At 38.7% G+C, this 20,506-nt stretch overlaps 1 pseudogene; it reads right to left on the bottom strand.

Annotated features, from left to right (window-relative positions):
- Window positions 1-8,651: 8,651 nt before the first annotated feature.
- On the bottom strand, window positions 8,652-8,887 carry LOC146397366 (DNA-directed RNA polymerases I, II, and III subunit RPABC4 pseudogene; annotated as a pseudogene).
- Window positions 8,888-20,506: the final 11,619 nt, after the last annotated feature.

Raw genomic sequence — 20,506 nt, 5'->3', positions numbered from 1 at the left:
TTTATTCTTTGCTTATTCACTCATTCATTCATATTTAAGGACAAGATGGTGATAGGGAGTATGCTGTATTCTGGGCAGGTATAGAATACACTCTCCCTTCTAGCAGCACTTAAAAAGTAATGTTTTAAAATTAAGCACTCTCCCCATGATTTTATCCCCATATCTGAATATTCTCATTACTTTTGCCACTGAGTGGTTCTGAGTTCTGGGAGTCTGAAGCCAGGTTTTTAGCATTAGATCTGTCATCACTTCCCCCTCGGACCTTGGATAAATCTATGAGCTTATCTAGATGTCAGCAAATTCATCTGTAAAGCAAGTAGGTGGGATGAGAGGTTCTATAAATTCTCTTATACTCTAAAATTTTCAAATCAGTTTGTGTTTCCAGTACAAATCTTTTATAAGACTTGACCTAGCCTTCTCAGCTAGGGGGCAGAAAGGAGAGACTGAAAACTAAGCCTCTGAGATCCATCCATGTTGCAAAAAATGCTGGTATTTCGTTCTTTTTAATGGCTGAGTAATATTCCATTGTGTATATGTACCACATCTTCTGGATCCACTCCTCTGTCGATGGACATTTAGGTTGTTTCCATGTCTTGGCTGTTGTAAATAGTGCTCCAATGAACATTGGAGTACATGTGTCTTTGCAAGTCATGGTTTTCTCTGGATAGATGCCCAGGAGTGAGATTCCTGGATCAAAGGGTAGTTCTATGTTTAGTTTTCTGAGGAATCTCCATACTGCTTTCCACAGTGGTTGCACCAATTTACAATCCCACCAACAGTGTACTAGTGTTTCTTTTTCTCCACACCCTCTCCAGCACTTCTTGTTTATAGACTTTTGGATGATGGCCATTCTGGCTGGTGTAAGGTGGTACCTCATAGTGGTTTTGATTTGCATTTCTCTAATAATGGGTGATGTTGAACATCTTTTCATGTGTTTCTTGGCCATCTGTATGTCTTCTTTGGAGAACTGTCTGTTTAGATCTTCTGCCCATTTTTTGATGGTGTTGTTTGTTTTTTAGGTATGGAGCTGCAGAAGTTGTTTATAAATTTTGGAGATGAATCCCTTGTCAGTCAATTCACTTGCAAAGATTTTCTCCCATTCTGTGGGTTGTCTTTTTGTTTTGTTTAGGGTTTCCTTTGCTGTGCAGAAAATTTGAAGTTTGATGAGATCCCATTTGTTTATTTTTATTTTATTGACAATACTCTAAGAGGTGGATGTTGCTGTCATTTATGTCAGAGAGTGTTTGGCCTATGTTTTCCTCTAGGAGTTTGATAGTGTCTGGTCTTATATCTAGGTCTTTAATCCATTTGGAGTTTATTTTTGTGTATGGTGTTAGGGATACATTCTTTTCCATGTGGCTGTCCAGTTTTCCCAGCACCACTTATTGAACAAGCTGTCCTTTCTCCATTGTATATTCTTGGCTCCTTTGTCATAGATTAGTTGGCTGTAGGTGTGTGGGTTTAATTCTGGGCTTTCTATCCTGTTCCACTGATCTGTATTTCTGTCTTTGTGCCAGTACCATGCAGTTTTGATGACTGTTGCTTTGTAGTTTTTAGTATTTTTTGCAACATGGATGGACCTAGAAACTATCATGCTAGGTGAAGTCAGCCATACAATGAGACACCAACATCAAATGCTTTCACTGACATGTGGAATCTGAAAAAAGGACAGACTCAACTTCTTTGCAGAACAGATGCTGACTAACAGACATTGAAAAACTTGTGGTCTCCAGAGGAGACAGTTTGGGGCATGGGGGGATGTGCCTGTGCTGGGGATGGAAATCCTGTGAAATCAGATTGTTATGATCATTATACAACTACAGATGTGATAAATTCATTTGAGTAATAAAAAATGGAAAAAAAAAAAAGAAAACTAAGCCTCCTGATATTACATACCAGGCCAGAAGCAATATCTTGGTAGAAAACTAGTTAAGTACAGCAACCTGAGTTTTTGTTTTAAAAGATATTCTATTTGCTTGTTTCCTTTTCTTAGTTTTTTGTTTAGCTGAATTAATTGAAAGTATGTAAACACTGTGAATTGGATACAAATATGAATTGTAATATGGCTTCTCTTACGAAAAAAGAATCTAGAAATATTGAGTTACATTCTCATTGTTAATAATTGACAGAAGATGATTAGCAGTGACCCCTTCAAGTCATCTTTCAGTCAAGTTTGCTGTACTCCTCACTACTCCCTACAGTCTTACACAGAGCTTTTTCTCCTTCTTTATGGCACTTGTCTTTAGGTCCATGGATTTTTGAACCCTATACTAAATCATAAGCAGATATATGGGTTTGTGTGTGTGCATGAGTGTGTGGGAGTGAAGAGAAAGGGAATATATTTTCACATAGGATTTACAACTATATTGGAAATAAGAAAAGAACTATGAGGAAAAAAAATACAGGTTTTATCTCCAGCTAAAAAGTAATTAAAGTTTTGGACTTAACATTGTCGAATCAACAGAACAGAAATGGAAATGCCATTCAGAACTTAGTTATCATTTAAATTACTCACCGACATTAGCTTTATAGATATTTCTGCTTTGTTTAATCCAATCCACTAACCACAATACATTTAGAGATACTTTCAGATAAAACCCCTGCTACAAAGATAGAAAGCTTGATCCTGAGAAATGATAGACTTATTGTTTGAGATTGTTTTCTTTCATGTCTGCCTTTGTACAGAGGATCACACAGCTATAGTGATCATTTTCAATCTCCTTAATACTTTAAACTAAGATTTTTCTTGCTATAGGCTCAGGTTGGCTAATTAAAAAAGGAAATAATGAAAGTGTTCTCATCTCATTTTAGTCCTATAATTCTTTTTTTGAAAGTGCAAGGCATTTTCTTTATGGTTTTATTTAGTATTTCATTCCTGGTTGATGTCGGCGTGACTTTGTATTTATTATCTTTCAGTCTTTTATTTTTCTTCTTATCAGTGGAAGAAAAAGTAGTTAATTAAATATTTGTATAAAAAATATGTATTAACAATATAGTAGTGTGTTCAAGAGAAGAAAATAGTTCTCTTCACATTTGAATTTGCTCCCAACTGGACAATTTTCTTCATTGTTGGAATTAAATAGTCATTATTAATTCATCTCATTCTTCTTATATTTTTTGGCCTCTTCCAATAAAAAAATATTTCTAACCTTATTCTTCAGCACCACTACCATGTCCCAGTGATGTTTAGACTTCTTATTTTTGAATACACTAAAGTAATTAAGATTAAATATTATCCATTAGCTTACGTTTTTTGTGTTGAAACAATTTTTATGATGCAAAGAACCAAGGAAAGGCACAAATTGTGGGATGTTCTTTTCTATGTAAGGGAAAAAATTAAGACAAAAATACCCCCCTCTCCATGAGAAGATCAGTCATTTGAATTCAGGGCAGTCTTTCTCAAGATTATGATTTCTACTCTGATGCTGAGAATTTCTACAAATGCTATGCAAGGTCTTAAAATATCCTTGGTCTTTCCTCTGACAGCTTGTTGTTCTGCATCATTTACTGCTTTCAAACAATGTTTTTTAAAGAGATGGCAGTTTTTTAAAGGAAAAGTGACAGTGCATGTAAGACATTTTCCCTTACCCAAAGATAAGAAAGGTATAATTCTGAGATTGAGTTTCTTTCCTCTTGCATCTGAAAGATGAGTTGCCCACACTATGCCATTATGTGGCTCAAGACAAATAGTTTCACATATAGAGCAGATTCAAGCTGACTGGAAAAAAAGATGTTGGTGACATTTCATGAAAAGGTGCGTGATACATAATTTAAGCAATATGAGGACATTGAAAAGAATTCTAGAAAGGATAACTATTTCTATTTAACCTTTGATGAACAATCCTGCCTTCCTTCTATCAATTTGTTCTTCCCTTCACCATAATAAAGAAGAATTTCTGAAGTAGATCAATATCCACTGGCAATGGAAAAAAATGTGTCCTCAGGCTTTTGGGTAGCTTCCATTTCTGTCCATTCTGGTATTTAAATTCAAGAGATGCTTCTTTTCAAAGTAGAATTAAAAAGAAAAGGAAGCAAATTACTAAAACCAAAAGAAAAAAAAATGATCAAGATAGTTGATACAAATACAAAGCATAAGAAAAATAAACAGGACTCCCCATTGCGGCCCACTGGAAACAAATGCTGCTAATGTCCATGAAGATGCAAGTTCAATCCCTGGCCTCACTCAGTGGGTTGGGGATCTGGCATTGTGTGTGCTGTGGTGTAGGTTGCAGATGCAGCTCAGATCCCCAGTTTATGTGGCTGGTGGTGTAGGCCAGCAGCTGCAGCTCCAATTCAACCCCTAGCCTGGGAACTTCCATATGTCACGTGTGTAGCCCTAAAATAAACAAACAAACAAACAGATACACAAAATCAATGTGATTTCCAGCATATTAAGTATCTAGAGGTTTGTTTTTGGGGGGTTTTGTTTTGTTTTGTTGTTGATGCAAAGGCTCTGTGTTTCAGCCTAATTTTTACATGGCATTGCTCCCAATCACTTAATGGTATTAGCTTTTTCACTGTATTATTCAACAAGTTAGATTGCATAAGTGAATATTTATTAAAAGCATGTTTTTTAGTTAAATTCTGACTATCCTTATTGATTCTTTTTCCAAAGTTATCAAATGTTTATAATTTTTTTTGGAAGTGACAATGCGATATTTATGGCAAAGTCTGTATGACTACAAAATGTATTCTTTTAACTATTTAATTTTATGACAAGCTATTTCATCAAGTTGTTTCTTTTTCTAAAGTTCAGGTTTACTGAGGTAAAGTTGATGTAAAAATGGTAAGCTATTTAAAGTGTACATTGTGGTGACAATATTTGTATATATTGTGAAATCTAGTTAATTAACATATCCATCACCTTCCTACCTTATTTATTTATTTATTACTTTGGTTAGTTGAGACCACTTAATTCCATTCTCTTAACTAATTTCAATTGTGCAATACAGTGTTATCAAAACTCTAGTCACTATAGATCCTTAGACCTTATTCATCTTAGAGTGAAAGTTGGCACCCTTTTAACAAACTCTATCTTCCCTACACCAAGGCCCTGGCAACCACTTTTTACCTCTGATTTTCTGTGAGTTTGACTTAAAAAGGAAAAACATTTCCATATATGAGGGATACCAGGCAGTCTTTGTCTTTCTCTCTCTGGCTTATTTAATTCAGCATAATGCTGTGAAGATTCAACCATATTGTCACAAATGGCAAATTTCCTTCTTTCTCATGGCTGAATTTTTATATATATATCTTCTGTATCCATTCCACTGCAAAAGTTTTTTATTTTGGTGGGTATATATTTTACAAATATTTTATTGTCCACAAATAAATATTTGGAAACAGTCAACCCATGTAACTGAGAACCTCCTCTATTCTGGTTGCTTATGTGAATCAGGTACACAAACTACAGGCCAGCCTCCAGCTCCACCCCTGGTACCAGATTTTCTGATGCCTGTGAGTTGTATTCTGTCCACCTGTATTTCTTCCTACCAATATTTATTGAGAACCTATTATAAGCCAGGATGTGAACAAAACAAAATTCTTGCAGTCATGGAACTTATAGTCCAATGGAGAGAGACACGCAAAATAAATAAATATTTGTATGATGGCAAGTAAAATGTGATGTTTTTTTTAAAAAAAAACAGGAGCTCAGTGATAAAGAGTGATAGGAGCTGCTGGTCTAAAAATTTATGGAAGACTTCATCTTTTCTGTGGAAAAAAAAAAGGAAAATAGAGAAAAAAGATGATGGGGAAAAAACTTTTCTCATCTGCATAAAAGTATCAAGATGAGGAGTATATTATATTGTAGATGGTATAAAAGACCACCTCCAAAGCATCTTTTTCATAAACATGGATCCAAGCAAAATTATAAGGGCATATATTCAACATTCATTTAACAAACATAATTAAGAACCTATTTTGTAACAGACACTGTCCAAGGCCTTCGAAACACAGCCATGAACAAAACCAAGCCCTTTGCTTTAGTGCAGAGTTACTGTGTACAGTTGCTCAGGCTGTGTACTGCACAATTTTCAGGGGGCCACTCATATAGACCATGATAGACATTCCCTGGGGTTGTGCACTGCAGCAGCTCTGATCTAATTGTCATGTACATTCTAATAGGGCTTATCCTATTAAATGTTGATATTAAAACAGAGAATTTCTAGTTTAGGGGAAGATGGAATAGCCCCACTCGATCTGGGCTCTCCTTCTTAAAACTAAAAATCCCTGGACATAGTGTAATAAATAGCATAAGAAGACTCTAAAGAGTGGAAAGAAGGAGGCAGACTGCTTAGGAACCTTGAAAATTGGGGAATGACACAGCAGTTAGTTCCCTATACTTCCTTATTGCCTCTTATCTATGCAGAAGGATTCAGCTCTGTACTACCAAAGAGTTCAGACAAAGAAGCTTCAAGAAAAGCCTCTTCTCCCTATACGAGAAGAGGGGGAAAAGAATAGACTAACAACAGCAAACCTTTTTGCTAATGTTCATCCAATGCCAACCAAAAATCAATAAATGCACCCTCCCCAAGCCCACCCTGTCCCAGGACAAGCAAGAGACATTCTGATTCCCCCACTCAAGTGGTGGAGGTGAGGCCAAGTGGGAAGCTATTTTGCCATCCTTCCAATGCCCTGGTGCAAGGAGGCAACTCTCAAATTCTCCTGCCAGGTGGTATCTACAACCCAAGCAGGGAGCCTGGTTCTGATTACTATCACCATGGACTATCTTGGCTGTTCTTGAGCTTCATATACATGGAACCATAAAGTATATATTGTGTCTGGATTATTTTGTGTAGCAAAACATTTTTGAGGTTTGTCTAAGCAGTTGTATTTATTTGTAGTTAACTCTTTGTTATTAGTAAATATTATTTTATTGTATGGATATGCACAGTTTTTTATTCATTCCTCTGTTTATGGACATTTGTTTATAGTTTGGGCTATTATTAGAAGGTATTATGAACATTCTTGCACATTCTTTATATGGAGGTAACTGAGTTTGATTTGATCATATAGATAATAGTCCAGCTATATATCATCTCCTGGATGTTTTCATTTACTTTAACTGTCTCTTTTAACTACAATAATCAGATAATTCTTAAATTTTATATCATTTCATACTATTTAACATCAACCCCAATAGGGAGAAAAACATGGGAGAACTGGTGGTATGAAGCCACAGTGGTTAAAAAATAATTCTAATTATGTAAAATAGAGGTTTATATTTCATTTATCCAACTCACTCACTGAATCTAATTAAGTAGCAACATGTCACAATGAGTGGAGTTCCATTCTTTCTTCTGATATGCTCAAGTTACTTGTTAGTATGAAAGTTAAACTATTTAATTTGAGGGAGTTTGGGAGTTGGGGGACATCTTACTGAATTCTCAGTGTTTGAATATTATTCTTGTATGAAACTTTTCTGAAGTTGGAAGTGATGAAAATTCATGCTGAGCAAGAAAATTGATAAGCTTTTAAGATCAACAAACCAAAGGGAATTATAAAAATTTAAATGGTCTCCATTCTTGGAAAAGCATAAGTTGATGTTATATGATGGGTAGAATATCAATTCATCTTCCTTTATGGGCAATTTCTAAGCTATTCTATTCTCTCCTCTATGAAAGAAAGAAGGAGGGTGGTAAGTAAGTCATTTTTAAAATAGACCCAATGACATAGAGAATCCATTCCTCCTAACAATTTAAAACCTACCATACTTTGCCATAATTTAAAAGCTAATCCTTACAAAAATGTATTTTGTTGTAGAAATTAGAATGCCTAGAAACTGTGATTCAAGGAGAAAAAAAAAACAGTCTTATTAGGGATACAAATCTCATTAATAGCATTATCCCAATTTCTATCTTCATTCACAATTTTTAGTTGTATCCCTGCACCCCACCCCTTCCCTAAGGGCCCATTAAGCTTTCATTATGGCTAATGTACTAGATTCAGATTTTACTTGGCATTTCCCGGAAAGTTTTGGTAGGCATTCCCATCTATGATGCTCTGAAGGCCCTGCAAGAGACAAGGGACCTCCTGCTGAATGCTGCTAAGTGCTAATCACTTTTATTAAGGAAGACATGGTTCAGCCCTAAGAGTCCTGCAGAAAGGAGTGTAAGCACAATGGGTAGCATTTCTAAAGCCTTTAGACTGATTAGGCTGATTCTCAAGGGATCCCTGAAGGAAGAACTTGAATTATCTTGTTTCTGAGAAACTCAGTGGACTAAAGTCCTCATTTGCTTTATCCTGACCTTCACAATAGGCTTTCTATTGATATTATGGAATCTCTGTGTGGTAAATTCACTAGACCTATGATAAAGTCTTGATCACTTAAATTGAAAACAGAGTTTGCTTTCTTTTGCATTCTGCAGATCACCTTTTGTCCATTAGCAAGTAATCGTTGCCCTTTCATTTTTGCATGGCTTTGGAGTTTGGGGGATCTCTCTGGGTGCTCTTTGTACTCTGCTTCTATGTTCTGCTTTTGGACCATCCTCTCCCGATTATTTTTTGTTTCTTGTTTTGGTTAGCTGAACTTATCTTTTAGTTGAACCAAAAAATCTTTATGTAAACTATTAATAGATCACTAAATATAATGTTTTTAAAAAATTAAATCATGATATATAGCTGTATTCATAAAGCACACAACTCAAAATCTATACAATATTAACAGCAAATCCAAATCCAAATGAAGATATTCCTCTGAATTTCATGTTTCTTTGAGCATCAAAACTCACCAATCTTTTAGTCCTTTTCTTATACATTATTCTGTATCCACATTCTCTGCATGAGATGGCATCCCTTTATTTTATTTCATTTTCTATATGACATTCTCCACAGAAACATATCATTGGCTGCTATTTTGGGGTTGAATGTCCTTCTGTGTGTTCATTGTTGTGCCAAAACAGCACAGAGAAACTTCCTTATGCTTCCAAACAGATTCTGTCTTGCCACTGTGTCCATTTTAGCTTAAATTATTATTTAAAACTGAACATGGATGTAGCACTAAACACACACCTACAAGTACAAGATAATTGAAGAAACTCTGAATAAGTTCAATGGATTGTATCAATATCAACATCTTGGTTGGGATAAAATCTTGCAGTATTGCAAAATATTACCACCAGGACGATTGCGTAATATATGTCTGTATTATTTCTTACACATAGCGAGTGACTCTACAGTAGTTGCAATAACAATTTGAGTTTAAAAATAATTCAAGCAGGGATGGGGGGTGACATTGAAGGGGTTTCCTAAGATTGATAAAGTCATTAAAAATGAAGCAACAGGAGTTCCCTTCATGGCTGGTTAACGAATCCAACTAGGAACCATGAGGTTGCAGGCTTGATCCCTGGCCTTGCTCAGTGGGTTAAGGATCTGGTGTTGCCGTGAGTTGTGGTGTGGGTCACAGATGTGGCTCGGATCTGGCATTGCTGTGGCTCTGGCGTAGGCCAGCAGCTACAGCTCCGATTGGACCCCTGGCCTGGGAACCTCCATATGCCTCGGGTGCAGCCCTAGAAAAGGCAAAAAGACAAAAAAAAAAAAAACCCAAAAAAACAAAAATGGAGCAACAGCCATGTGGGATCCTTGATACTTCTTTGGTAGGAGAGAAAATTCTCCTGTTGTCACAGTGGAAAAGATCCCACATCAGACCAGAATATGGATGCCATTTCTTCATGTATAAAACCTTTGAGTACCACCTGGTCACAACATCTTAGAAGCATGACAATCATTTTAAACCATTTAATCAATCATTTTTCATCTACCCATTAAAGAATGGTAGTAAGTTCTCTGAGCACCCAAGCTGGTCACAGATGCTGTAACCAATTCTCCCTTTGAAATCCCACAGACCTATCTCATTTACTGTTTCTAGAGTTAGAACATCCCTTAAACCTTTTTTCTAAGCCAAATGTAGTTTAAAGGCTACTAGCCTGACTTTCAATTTCAGGTGCCAAAGCTAGATACAGCATTTCTAGCATGGAGGAATCTCCTACTGCCTTTTCACCTGTAATATCTAACAACAGATAGGGTGATGCAGACTTAAAACTGCACCTAGAATTCAGAGGGCCCCACAATATTTTGTTGTATTCTGCCTGCTGAGCTTGAGAGCAGGAACTGCATGGCTCCTAAGCACTGAGTCATGACCATGTGCTTGACTCCTGGCTGCAAACTGGGTTCTGTTACAGGCTGCCTCCCCAGATAAATATTCTTTTTACTTTGTTTTGTTTTGTTTGCTTTTTGGTCACACATGTGACATGTGGAAGTTCCCAGGCCAGGGTTCAAACCTGCATCACAGCAGCAACCCAAGCTGCTGCAGTGACAGCCCTGGATCCTTAATCTGCTCTGTCACAGAAGTAACTCCCCATTCTTTTATTTTATGCATACCATGGATCAATTACTACAGAGCCATTTACAAGACTATACTATACCTCTCTTCATCAAGCTTACATTCTGGTAGAAGAGGAAGACTGCAAAAAGATGAATAGCAATTAATCAATATACTTCTGGGTTACAATAGGTGCTATGAGAAAAACAAACAGGAGGATATGATAGAAGAGAGTGTCAGGGCCTCGACTATAGGAAAAGCAATCAGAGAAGATCATGGGTTATTTTGAGGAGAAAATATAAAGACCCACACTGTACAAATAAGTGTTTTATTGTACTACTATATTGAGATAGTCCAATATTTGGGCATTCATCAAACAGTAGGAAACAGATGACACAGTGAAGTGTGGGCATTGGGGAGAGTTTAATGAGAGATTACAGAATTCTGGATGGGATAAAGCTTAATGATGGTCCCCCTACCACATCTAGGTATGAAGGCATAAGGAAAGGGAAGAGTTGGTTGCTATATTTGAAAGAAAGATGTTCAACAGAAACTGTGGCATAAAAAACAACCACACCTGGATCAAGAGCTGGCAGAAATAGAGATCCCAATCACTCTTCTCCTCCTTTTCAACTTTCCCAGTGCCCCATAATTAATGACATCCAGCCAGAAGCCAAAGAGCAGGAGATCCTAGATGGTCCGGTCCATGGAGATCAGCCTCTTGGGGCACAAAGCCAAGTGGAGAAGGATGGAAATGTATATGAAGGGCCAATGGAGAATTAGCATCATGAGGTAGAATGAGCCAGGTTGACGTGGCTAGAGTGTGATCTTACATTGTTGAAATATCAGTTAAAAGAAATAGATAGCAGAAGGATGAAGGAAATCAAGCACAACTAAGTCACCATAAGACTGTTCTAGGAAGTCAGGATGTTCATGGTGTAGGACCACCAAGACTGTCTGCCTTACAAGAAGATACATTAATCTTTGTAACTCAGTAACTAGTGTCTTTTGTGAAGTGTCATTCTACAGCAAATCCTGTTATAATGAGATTGCGCTGTGAAATATTTTGGAAAAATCAAGGCATCTGTCAATTACTATAACAGCAAGCATTCTAAATAAGAGGACACCAACCATTTGAATGACTGTTTGAGATATTCAAGATGACAAGCTTTGGTAGCTTAAGCTCTGGTTTATCCTGGATAAAATGAAAATTGCCTCCTGGCTGGTCTTGCATAAATTTGGATTGCAGGTAATAAGTGACAAGATGAATTTTCCTTTCCAATCAAATCATTTGTCACCCTTCAGTCCACCTTCAATTACTTGTGCTATCTTTAGCATTCAAGAAATATTTCTATTTTTGTACCAAATTATGGGAAACAATTTTGGGGCTAGATAGAGATTTTCTTTTCCTGATCTGTTGAATTTCAAAGTCATACATTTATGATTTATTTCAATTCAAATCAACTCCACGATTTAGTAAATGTCTATTGAATGCCTCGTCTGTTTGGACAAAAAAGATGCTCCAGATTCACTCAATGCATGTCATACTTTTGTGACTTTTGTGTTTATAGCCCTGTATCAGCTTACCTAAATCCTCTTTATTCAGTATTACTCCAATTAATAATTAATACTTAAATTTCTTTCCTTGCGTATGTTAATATAGAAACACCACCTATTTGCCTGACACTTAGATTAGTGTGTTTCACCTCTTGTCACTAGTAGAAACACCTTAGAGTTATCCATACATTTTTTTCCATAGGTTTAGGCCAACACACATTGACTGTGGCTGCCTTACTTTCAAACATATTTAAAATAATGAGTGTAATGGTAGCATTGCAAACAAGCACGGTTGAGATCCTACAAGCTGGACCTGCTTGTGTTATGACTCCACTGTGTTGTGCCAGATATGGTGGAAACACACAGATGAGCCTGTGCAATTCCCAAATTCAAAGAGATCCCACCCTTATGTGGGAGGCATACAGTAGAGAAGAAAGCACTAGAAGTAAGGTAGTGAATCTTAAGCAGAGCAGAGGAAGGAGTTAAATCCAAGGACAATACTAGGGGCTAAAGAGAACAGATGGCATTTGAGCAGGGCCCGAAAAGATAGGTTGGATTTCAAGGTGAATGAGTGGAAGGAAAGGTGAGTCCAGACAGCAAACATAAGCCAACTCTCAGAGCTGGGACAGGGCAGAAGTGTTCAGGGAACATGATGATGCTGGACATCACTACAGCTAGGGTCAAGAGATGGAATGGGTTGCAGAGGAGCAAGAATAAGACCAATAGGATAAAGCCAATCTGGATGTGAAGCCCAGCTCTGCCTCTTATGTGACCTTAGATATTTTACTCACCCTTGTAAGGGCTCCCTGATATCATTTTTTGAATAGGGAAAAGAACTCTCCCTCATAGGATGATTGTGAGGATTAAATGAGCTGAGGTGTTCATTACGTGTTAATACCCTTCCCTCGTATCTCATTTTTCTTCTGAATTCACTGTACCTCCAAAGAAAGCAAAAGGAGAATTTAATCACTGATTTTTAAACTATGTATGATGACAGTCAATGTCTATTGAGTGTTCAATGTATGCCAGACACTGGGCTAATTATTCTGTATGCATCTCCTCTGTGAGTCATGTTCTATTATCATATCCATTTTGCAGATGAGGAAACTGGGGCTTATAGAGGTGAAGTGAATGTCCCAAGATTATTAAGTAGTAGAGCAGGAATTTTGAGCTGGGCAATCTGGTCCAAGTTGTTAAACACCTAATTGACTTCTGTGCTGTTAAATTCCAGCCATTTATTCAACTGAAATCCATTGAAAATATAGTGTATCAGTAAAGCCGAGAGACAAAGATTATGGCTTCACAAACCTCTGGTCTTTATAGAAAGAAGGACAATAAACAAATAAACAATTTGCATAATATTTTGGAAGATGATATGTGCTATGGAGCAAGAAGAAAGCAGGAACAGACAGTAGGGAGTGTAGGAAGGGGTACCATGTTCAAATGTGGCAGTCTTAGGGAAGGTTATAGAGCCACAGTGACACTGAGCAAAGACTTAAAGGAAATAAAGGAGGGCCCTTGAGGATGTCTATGAGACTACAGAAAAGAATCCTGAGGGGTAGGCAGGCTGGGCATGTTGTAGGAAGGGCCAGGAGGTCAGTATGGCTGCAATGGTGTGTCAGAGGAAGACAGTGGTCAGCCAAACTTTGCAAGCTCTTGGAGGCCCTGTAAAGGCTGTTGGCTTTTCTAAGAATGAGCTGGGACCCACGGGTGAGTTGCCAGCAGAGGAATGCTATGATCTCATATTGTAACATCCATCTGCCTGTGCTTTTGAAGCCTGGAGAGCCATTTGCAGGTACTGCAGCCCTCCCCACCCCAGGCAAAATGAAGAAGTAATAGCTGGCAGTAGCAGTGGAACATGCGACAAGGGGGGTCACATGATGGATCATGAAGGTGGAGCCAGTAGGGTTTGCTGATGGGTTAAATGTGGAGTATGAGAGAAAAATGGAGTCTGCCAAAGAAGCCAAGTGCTTTTATTTATTTTTTATCCTCTACGTCCATAGTGACTGCATAGTAGGGAACTGTCACTGCTGTATTGCCCTGAAATAGAACAGACTGTGTCTTCAGCCTCCCTGGTGCACGTAAAGCTATTCAGCCTAAGAGGGAAGTGGGAGCCGCTGATGGACCATAGAAAATCTATCTGGGGAGTTTTGCTACCAGTTTTGAATTAATTATTCTACATTTTTTTTAAAGCTGCAAAAACTATCAAGGCTTACCTACTCAGACCAACTTTTCCTTTGTGTCTGGGAAAAAGCCATCTCCTCACACCTAATCTTTCCTTCCCTACCCACACGCATGCATATTATCCTTGGAGAGAATCCTGGGTTCTGTACACATGAGCATGTGTTCACATAGCCTTAGTACCTACTCAAATTAAATGAGGAATTATGCCATCTTTGGACCAGGTGCTTTCACAAAGATCATTAAATGAGACTGCATATACCACTGACCCTGGGTATCCACAGGGGTGTTTCTTCCAGAAACCCTGCTCCATACCAAAATCCCCAGATGCTCAAGTCTCTTATATGAAAAGGCTAGTACAGTCAGCCCTCCATACCTGCGGTTCCATATCTACTGACATGAAGGGCAACTATATAGTCACTGGCTTTCCTAGTTATCGGATGTTTGCTCTCAGCCTAATTACTTAGCCTAAAAGAATTCGTTTCCTCACTTACATCATGGGGCCATTGAGAATACCAACCTCTTAGGGTTTTCATGAAGAGTGAAATAAAACATGTAAATCTCAACTCAGGACTGGGTACCAAAATACCCTCAATTGTCTTTGCCATTTTATTCTGATTCTGGTTATGTTTATGGTGAACCTTATTAATACACTTATTTAGATGCCTGAAATTAAGTAAATGCTAAATAAAAATCCCCTTTTTCCCCCTCTCTTGACAATATTAGAATCAGAATCTTCTAAAACACGCAGGCCTCTTGAGGCCTAGACTTGGACCTGGCCCACTATTTCTTCTACCACCTTCAATTTGCCAGAGCCAGTCAATGGCAACTACTGGCCATGCAATGGGTATGGATGTGGGGGAGAGAAGGTATGAAGAATTGAGGCCATTTTGCAACTGATTGCAGTTGATTACACATCAACTTATACAAGTCAATGCTTGCATGGAAAGGAGAAGATGTTAGCTCCTGACCCCAGTCTCCTCTTGTGCTCAGCTGGGTTGCTCTGCTACAAAGCTATGATAGATTGAGAGCCAATCATGAGAGTTATTTGTATCCTTTCTAATCAATGAAAGGTGGAGTTTTCAGCTACTTTCAGGTAGGATCCCTCTTCAGCCTTTCCCACAGAGAGCTTCAGTTTGCAGAGGCAATCTTGAAATTTTGCATGCAGATCACACTATTGTAAGTTGATACTGTTTCTCTAGAGCCCTATTATTTTTTTCTCATCATTTCTGATTGATCTTGGCATGATCTGTATCTGTTATCCACTAATCCCCAGATTTCTCTGATCCCAGCCTCTCTGAAAAGCTGATTTATAAGTGATTTGTAGACAACACTTCCATTTGTTGGAGGTGTTGATTTGTAAAGGTGACAAATCCTTGCTTAAGTTATTTGTCTGTTTTGGAAGATAGGATTTGTTTAATTATTTTATTCTATTTTCATTTTTTAAAGTTGTATTGAAGTAGAGTTGATTTACAATGTTGTGATAATTTCTGCTGTACAACAAAGTGATTCAGTTATAAATATACACAGAGCCATTCTTTTTCAGATTCTTTTGGCATATAAACCATCCCAGAATATTGGGTGGAGTCCCTTGGGCTTTACACTAGGATTTTTTAAAAATGGAGGCAGCCCTGGACATATTCATTGGTAAATGTGGAAATCAGAATAACAGCCTGAGTAGTGTTTCCACTGTGGTTTCATCTAGAATCAAAATGTCATCCTTAATCCAACGAACTACTGCTCAGTGAAAGTGACTGATTGAACGGTCCCTTAAGTGGGAAAACAGAAACCACCTTCCAAATAGACTAACTAGGCAGTCTCCTTACAAACTGTAATTTTAGGGCTATGGAAAATTCATCCATCCATCTGCTCAGTGATAGCTGAAACTGACAGCCCGGGGCCTTATTACATAATTAAATAAAGGCTTAAATTGCAAATATCCTTGTTGGCGCTAACCCAGAGACTTGCATTCATATTAATGATATAATAGGATTAAATGGGAAGATACACCAATAGACTGATAGTCTATCCTCTGTTTATTTATTTGTTTATTCACCAAATATATTCTGAACACCTACTGTGTGCTCAGCCCCTTTGTTTCCTCTACATTTTTTCTTGAAAAATATTTTTCTTTCTTGCTCCCTTTCTTCCTTTCTTCTTTCCTTTCATTTGCTTTTCTTGTCAATCTGCAGTGTCATTATGATGTTAGTTCCAAACCTCAGTGCAGAAGTGTCATCATTTAGAAAGGACCAAGTAAGGATGTCATATGGTGAGCTAGTTAGACCTAATGGAGAAAGCATGTCTTTTTATTCTGATGCTTTGACATTTTGAGGCCTTGCTGATCCTGGAAAGAACTGCCCCTCCCAGTTTTTTAATTCCTAGAAAAAGCAAACAACTCCCCCTCCCCCCGCCAACCTGCCGAGTGTACCTTTTATATAGAAAGCAACCATCCTATGCCCATACTTCCCAACTACCTCCTTTATCCAGCCCTTACACTCTAGGCCAATGCCCATCTGTCCTAAATCACCCCAGGCCAAGTAATAGACAGCTAATGTCAGCCCCTATCCCACACGCTCTGCTAAAATTATTCACAGTAGACAGTCCTGAGCCTATTTACCATGACTCACACAGAAACCACAGTAAAGGCTCTTAGCACATTTCCCCCTTGCTCCTCCATTCTGACTAACCTGGTGCTTCCTTGTGTGGCCCTTTGTAGCAGTGATGTGCTTCCTACTTCTATGTATCAGTGAGATTTAAAAACTTCTCCTTCACGACTGTCATTTCTGTGTTTGCCTGTCTCACCAAACCAAATCTCAGCTGTGTTTTTAAAAACCTTAACATTTGTAGTCAAGCAGAAGGTGAGAAATGTCCATTTTTCCAGCTCCTAGATCCTCTTGTCAGGTCCCTGACACATGAGTCAGATCTGACAATGAGAAAAAAAAAAATGAGCCCAAAGGATACCTAGAAGAGACACAAAAAATAGCCAAAGCAAGAGATGCATTGAGAGATGCTTGGTACCCGGCTCCTGAATTGCCTAAGCTTTCCACCCTGGGGAGAGGAAGGTAGCCTGCATTTCATGCCAGGCATAAAGCAGCGATGTGCCAAATGTCAGTTCATATTCTCTCTTCAGTGAAGGGTTTGGCGATAGAGAATTGAACAAGACATGTCCCTGCCTTGAAGGGAATCACCTGCTAGACAGGGAGAAGGGCGGGTACATGAGATAACTCATGTAAGCATATTATAGCTCCACATGGCTCTCAGGGAGGCTGCCAGTACAGGTGGAATTTGCGCTGGATCTTGAAGGATGAGCAGAAGATTACTTGTAGAAGGTCAGGTTGGAGATCTGAGACAGGAGCATTATTTCTTCGCAGGAATAAAAAGTGTGGGAAGGGTAGGTAGAGTTTGTTTTTAGAAATCTAATCGTGTTTCCCTGGTTTTGCATTTTTCCTTAGCTTGTGTTTTCTCCACCAACCACTCTGCCTTGTCAGCACATTGCAAAAGTAGAGCAGAATTGCGGCATTGCAGTGTGTCAGTCTCAGGAGATAAATCATCCCCTGGGATTGTGAGTTGGCAGGTATGGGGGAAGGTCCTCCAGAGCTCAGACCCCGCCCTGTCTCAAGTGTCTGGGGGAGGAGTTAGCCAAGAGGAGAAATCAAGGTGGTTTACATGTGCCTGGCCCTTTAAGAGCCACTTACAATAATACCAAGAAGAGAGAAATGAGCTGGTGGGTTTTTTAGTAGCAGATTTAAACTCCACCATCACCACACTTTATGCTTCAGCAAACTGTTATGTAGCCAACCCAAAATATTAGAGAATGAAGGTGAGAGGGCAGGGGTAGCATTCACAAGATGCCAGCCATTAAGCACAGAAATCCTATTTTTGCAGTGGCCCAGATCTTTGACACTCTCTGATGTTCACCAGTTCCCAAACACCAGAGGTTTGCAAAATGCAGCCCTCTTAACAGATTTAAGGCACTCCATTACTTTCAAATTGCTCTACTCTGTCCAGACCCAAACTGTACTCATTTCCAAAGGAAATGACTCTTGAGAATCTGAAGAGCCTCAATTATTCTAAATCACTCTATAAGGCAAGCACAAAATTAATCGAGGCTTCTGTGTTTGGCGTCAGTCAGGCATGCAGCAAAGAATGCCATAAATAAAAACACTGAGTCTGACTGTTAGCCAGACCTCAGGAAAGTGTTTTCAGCTAGGAAAAAAGAAAGCCAGGCTGACCTTTCCATGCATTCTTCTGTGAGTGCCAAAACTAGAAAGTATCTCAAATAAATATAGGAATCCCTGATTAGTGAAGGAGTTGCCCCTTCACTATTAACAGTAACAGAGATATTTGCTTGTTTTCTTAAAATGTTAAAATAATGATGCTTACTTCCTGCTCTTGGGTCAGCAGTGTTTCCAGATAAACAGTAGTCAAGGTTTAGAGTCTTGTCATGCACATGTCCATTACAGGAGCTAAAAGGCCTTCCATCCTTTGCTGGCACTTGTTTACTTGTTGATGTTTTAGAATCCAAGGATGCTGTAAGTGGAAGAGACCTTAGAGATCTCCTTTGTAGAGGAAAGAAACACACACTTGAAAAAAAAAAACCATTTAGAAGATAAATCATCATTCTATGTATTTACCAAGAATTCATTACATGTGAAACACTCTGATAAAAGCTTTATGTGGCACCTCTTGGATTCTCACAACAACCCTATGAGAGAAAGACTTTTATTAGCCCCAGCTTATATATGGGAAACCAAGAGAGGCTACATAGTCCATCTAGGGTGACACTGCTCAGCAGGGGAGGAGTGGGATTCAAGCCAAGTTCTACTGGCCCAAAGACCTCTGCCCTGTGGTTGTACAGGGCTGGACCACAGTGGGTGATGGGATAGGCGAGGTGATAGAACCAGGAAGAGTGGTAGGCAAGAATGAGGACCCAGTCCTTCCAAACCCCTTTAGTTCTCCTCATACAAGCCTGTCTAGCAGAGTCATAAGACAGTAATATACATCCTTTACTTTCAGCCCAGCCAAGATTCTGAGCTTCTTGGGGGAAGAGACCATGTTCCTTCCAACTGGACACGCAACACCTTTTATATTCAGGCCTTTAGTTATTGAATTCCTTTCATTGAATAAGGAAATGAAGAAACTTAACCAAAAGTCATGTTCTCTTTGAAATGTTTCAAGTTTCAGCAAGCAATACAACAAAGCTCTAGAGACAAATATGCCAGGTAAAACTCAGCTTGAAAAAATATCCATCCATCCACTTAAAAAAAAGTCGTTCTAAACTATCATTAATGTTCCATCCACTCTAACGTGTACATTAGGCAGCCAGTGGGCCGAAGGAGCTCAGAGTATAGTGTTGTCCTGGATGAGATACTTGGATTTAAATAAAACTCAACCCCACTAGGGACAGACTCACCCCCACTAGGGACAGATTCCTGAATTCAGATGTAATTCAGCTGAGTGATAGACGGGCAAGTTGTAACTAAACATACTAAAATAGGAGTTTCCTTCGTGGCTCAGTGGTTAACGAATCTGACTAGCATCCATGAGGATGCAGGTTCGATCCCTGGCCTCACTCAGTGAGTTAAGGATCCAGCGTTGCCGTGAGCTATGGTGTAGGTTGCAGACAGGTCTTGGATCCTGTGTTGCTGTGGCTGTGGCACAGGCCAACTCCCATTTGACCCCTAGCCTGGGAATCTCCATATGCCATGGGTGCAGCCCTAAAGAGCAAAACAACAAAAAACATACTAAAATAACAAAAGAATGTATTTGAAGAAGTTTCTTACTTCTCAAGTAAAACTACATATGAAAATACTGGAGTTCCCGTTGTGGCTCAGTGGAAACCAATCTGACTAGTATCCATGAGGACACAGGTTTGATTCCTGGCCTCGATCAGTGGGTTAAGGATCTGGCATTGTTGTGAGCTGTGATGTAGTTGGCAGATCTGGCATTGCTGTGGCTGTAGCTTAGGCCAGTGGCTATAGTGCCAATTTGACCCCTAACTTCCATATGCCAAGGGTGCGGCCCTAAGAAAAGACAAAAACAACTTAAAATGTAAGTTGATTATTCACTATCTAGCTTTCAAAAATAGTTGAATGATAAGTAGGAGTTCTTATTAATTTTATATACTCAGTCCATTTTGTTTTTTTTCAAAACCATAGCCACTCAATCTCTGAACACACATTATAACAAACCAATTAAGTGTCATTTTCCTTACTCAGTCTTGTAGATTTACTTAGGGCTATTTTTCTGGAAGAAAATGATGGTCGTGGAACAATTAAGAACAGGGTGACTAAAATCAGTCCCCTAAATTCAAATGTTTGCCCTACAACTTACCAACTATGGGACTTGGGCTAGTTGTTTTTTATCTTTTTGCTATTTTCCTTGATTGTAAATGGAGACAATAATAAGAGTACCAAAGTACCCAGTCCCACAGGGATGCTCTAAGGA

The sequence above is a fragment of the Sus scrofa genome, chromosome 13 (assembly GCF_054392235.1).
Source record: "Sus scrofa isolate SSC_HxYL_T2T_F1_AM1 chromosome 13, Sscrofa_HxYL_maternal_Yorkshire_Landrace_v2.0, whole genome shotgun sequence".
NCBI classification, from domain to species: domain Eukaryota; kingdom Metazoa; phylum Chordata; class Mammalia; order Artiodactyla; family Suidae; genus Sus; species Sus scrofa.
The sequence above is the reverse complement of the archived record's forward strand: the minus strand, read 5'-3'. Positions and strand labels throughout refer to the sequence as shown.